Source organism: Lactuca sativa, chromosome 2 (assembly GCF_002870075.4).
Source record: "Lactuca sativa cultivar Salinas chromosome 2, Lsat_Salinas_v11, whole genome shotgun sequence".
In the NCBI taxonomy this organism is placed as follows: domain Eukaryota; kingdom Viridiplantae; phylum Streptophyta; class Magnoliopsida; order Asterales; family Asteraceae; genus Lactuca; species Lactuca sativa.
This window is the reverse complement of record NC_056624.2, coordinates 205,623,155-205,627,987: the sequence shown is the minus strand read 5'-3', so window position 1 is coordinate 205,627,987 and position 4,833 is coordinate 205,623,155.

Below are 4,833 nucleotides of genomic sequence, written 5' to 3'. Positions count from 1 at the left end.
GTCCTCACCATGATCTACCTCTGAAATACAACATAAGATAAATTAGAATCCATTCGAGCATACTCACACTCGACAACTCATCCCTCCTTGATCCTTGGTATTCCAAAGATTCTTACTTGGGTTGTACACCGCTCCGGTGCTTTCAGTAGTACGAGCCCAATACTACTGTCCGCACCGTATCAGAAAACACCCCAAGTCCTCCTCTTCGGATCCCAAATTCCATGTACTCTATCATGCACAGGCTATTCTCTAATAGATCTCTAAAAGCCCCTCGCTGCTACCTACTCACTCTCAAGCATCTCATAGCAGCTCACCTCTTCCTAGGCTAAGGCATCACAAATCAGGCCACTCTAGTCCTAATAGGAATACTTAGCCTACTCTAGCATGCGAATACATCATATCAATATCAATAGCACATAACATGAGGGTATTTTGGGAAATCACCGTTCGGGCGCGGACCGATCGTACACACACTCTGCTCTGCGTTTTTCCAAAATCTTTTACTCTTTTTGAAAATACTCTTCAAATCCTCAGTTTGAGTTCAAATACGCCCGAAGGTGTACTCGAATCCCTCAAACCAAGGCTCTGATACCAAATTGTAACACCGTGAATTTCAAAATAATTTTTCGCATAAGATAAAAACACTTTCATTTAAATTTTCATAAAATATCAAGTTTAAAACTCCAATCCATATCATACAAAATCCCAAGATCACATATTATAAAAATCTCATGCGTGTGTACAGATCAAGCCGTCGCCTTCCCACGGTCATCACTAGTACCTGAAACAAACAACACTAACACTGTAAGCACAAAGCTTAGTGAGTTCCTCAAAATACCACACATAACACATATTAGCCACTCGAGGCCATAACTCTGTGGGTCCGTAGACCGTGCTCTGTGAACCCACTGGTTCTAACTCTGGGAACCTTCCGGTTCCAACTCTATAAACATGCACAACATAAATCACATAGAAATAATGCAATACAACACATAACAGGCATATAGCATACAAATACTCTGTCACATAACTCTGATTTCCTACTCAAGGTAAAGTATAGTGAGAAGACTCACCTCGTATATCTCGACAACTCGCGAATCCAGGAAATCACTCGTGCTCGATCCTCCGAGCTATAATCCTCCTATAACATCATATATCTCTAATTAACACTTTTACCACTAAGGTTGACTACCCCTATCAAGTCAACACTGGTCAACTCTGGTCAACAGTCAACGGTCAACTTTGACCGGACTCGGCGAGTGCACTATGGCGTCTCGGCGAGTCTATACGTGTTCACTGACTCTCTAGGATCCCCTCCTGACACGTCGAGTACACCCCCAACTCGACGAGTCCCACCTGGCATGAATCGCGGGGCCACCACGACTCAACTCGCCGAGTCTCAAGAACAACTCAGCGAGTTCCAGCTTGACTCAGTCCACCTGTCAACCCTCTCTAACTCTCCCTTACTCACTGAGTCAACCCTTAACTCGGCAAGACCACTCACTGAGTGGTTAAGGACAATCTTCATGTTACTCGCCGAGTCTGTTCTTCGGACTCGGTGAGTCCATGCCATGCATCAACTCAATCTCGCTTCTGAGGTCAGATGCGCTCCATCAACTCATAGATCTGGCCCTCCTAAGCTCATTCATCACGTAAAGTCACAGTCTTGGCTACCATGCAACACCTAAAAGGCTCTTTTTGGAGAAATGACCTCTAAGATGGCAACCCTAGCCTCCAAACCCAAAAGGAGGACATAAAGCATGGCATTTGGGACTCTCTGGACCTGCTAAGGTCCAGATCTAGGTACCATATCCCCATGGGACCTCTCACACTCCAAATATAAGGCAAACAAGGCATGAAGAAACCCTAAATTTGACTATATCAACAAAATACGAGAATAAGCTATGAATGATACCTCAATAAGCTTCCACTGACGAAATAGAAGTAGATCCAAGCTCCCCAACTCTCCTAGCTTGATTTCCCCCTTCCTTTCTTGCAAATACACATAAAATTGGTGAATAATGGCCTCTTATCTCACTCATAAGAACTCTCAGCTGTTTAGGTGCTCTCAAGGACAAGGTAGCCGCAATGAAGGGCCATAAGGCCCTTTAAAAAGGGCTTAGGACCGGGAAATTAGGGTTTCATTAAACAGCGCGAACTCGCCGAGTCCATTCCTTGGACTCGCCGAGTCCAGGCGCGAACCCGTGTCCAGAACCGCGATCCTACTCGGCGAGTCTGAGCTCAAACTCGCCGAGTCTCCTCACAAAATACCAAAAATATATGAATAAAAGTTACCTGGAAATCCGGGCTGTTACATCTAGCACCACAAATTAAGTATGAGTGCTTCATGGTCTTCATTAAGTGAAAATAATGCATGTTTGTCTTCCCTTTTGATGCCATGTAAGAAGTTCATAGCATATAGATCTAGGGTTTTATGAAAAGTTGTTTAGAGGCATGCAAATGGATAAATTTGGAAACTTTATTCATTAAGTTTATACTTTGAGGCATTCTAGAAGAGATGAGAGTTAACCTTTATGGATTAAGCACATAAAGGATTAAGTGATTTTCCTCGAAATTCATGGCACAACCATGAAAGGGTCACGACGCAAGAATGAATATGGGTTCGTGAATGTTTTGTTAACCTAGTGTTCGCAACACGACCCAAAGCTAGGTCGCGACACACTTTGACCAGTTGATCGTTGACTTTGACTAGTTAGCCATTGCATTTTAACCACTTTGATTTTTGTCAAAATTTAAAGGATTAGACAATAGGTTGAGGTTTAACCTCTGGTTGTTATTTAGGTGGTTTTTGTTAGCTAATTCGACATCTAAGGTCGATGTTATGTTTCTAATGCTAGATCCAGGTGAGTCTCATCACTATACTACATGTGACATTATATATCCTTTGTATGGTAGGATATAGGATCCCTAGGGTACAAATATGCTTGTAGACTAGAATATTCTTGTTATGTAGGTGATTGGTTGATTGTATGGTATTACTATGTATCATGATTGGATAGGTTATTGATGATATTGGTGGTTGTTGAGTGGATATCGTAGGGATTGTATATAGTTTGAGTTAACTAGCCATAGAACTCTGGTCATGCCTTATTGCATGGTTCTTGTATGATATATTGATTTCGGGTAGGATCATATGTTTGACCGTCTATCTTACTTCCATGTTATGTATGATTATGCATTCATAAGGCGGCCGTCAATATTAGTAATAACTTTTAGATGATTGTGTTAGTTTGTATGTTTAAGGAGTTGACGGTGGATCAACACTACAGTCGACAACCTAAAATACTCGTGATGATGCCTAGATGATCACTAAAGTCATTAGTCGTTGTTAATGACAAGACATGCACAAGAGCTGGTAGTCTCTGTTGATTAGGTGGATCAACACTAGAGCTGAGAGCCTTTGTTTGTTTGTATGCATTGTATGTATGGTGTAATACTTGGTATACTAGGGAATCCACTAAGCTTTATGCTTACATTGTTAAGTTTAATATTTTTCAGGTTAATGGGATATGAAATGAAGGGCGCGTCGTGACTGTACATCGCATAAATTTCAAATCGTTATCTTGGCTTCTACTTGTTTTACAATTAAAACTTTGTTTTAACTTCATGAATTTTAATCAAATGAATGCTAAGATATGTTTTCAAGGAATGGCCTTTTGAATAATTAATATGAATTCAAATAAAAATTTTGGTTTGAAATTTGGAACATTTCACATAAATTTTGTGGTAAGAGATGGCTTGAAAGAAGGAATTGTATTGAATTCGCTTTCCATGGTGAACTGGTCATCCCATACCTTCTGTCTGTCTCATATGTATGGAACCAAGTCTTTTTCGATTCCAGCCCCCCCCCCCCCCCCCCCCCCTTAAATACATAGGGTAGGTAGGACTGGGTGAGAAAGGGTTCCTTGTTGCCAATAAACTTTCCCCGGCCTTCGATTTAGAAAATGCGTCCCAAGCTGAAATATCACAAGTACCGTCTCATCGTGGGTCATCGCAAGGAAAACTATAACCGAAATCCTTTTTATGTGGCATTAACTTGGGTTTCAATTGATAGGGTTAGAGACTTTGTTAAATATGTGAGAAAGTTTACAAGTTTCAAGTCTTGCATTGAATTTGAAAAAAAATCAAAGTAAATTCAATCGAAACCAAGAATTATTTATACTAACATTTATACTTTTTTTTATCATGAGTTTATGACTATTGACAACTTTTAATCATAAACAATATTTAACGTGTGACCATAAAATAATTCTAATAACATGTTTTGTTATCTAAAATGACTATTGTTTACCTTATAAAAACTTTTTTAGTTTTCTTATATAAAAAATGACTAATTATAAAAAATTATGAAAATTCTTGTGTATGAAACCCGTGATGTCAATAGATTTTATATTTTATATTAACATCTTAAAATATACTAAACTCAATTTACTACCAAAATTTTAAAAGATTGAGTCGGTAGATGGTTGCCGTCATTTTTGCACCAAGGAATACGTATAAGATTTTACACACTTATCTAAAGAACTTATTTATAAGATAGAGTAAATTGCACGAATGGTCCCTATGGTTTAGGGTAATTTACGCATTTGGTCCCTAACTTATTTTTTTAACTCGGAAGATCCATATTGTTTGTTTTTGTTACGCGTTTGGTCTCTGTGTTACCTAAAAATACTACTTTTCCCTTGATTTTTTTAATTTATTCAAATAAACACACCCTCAACCTCACCCTCTCACCTTACCTTACATACCCTAACATTTTTCTCTATTTAAATAATAGTCTTTTTAGTTAAGATAGAGACCAAACACGCAACA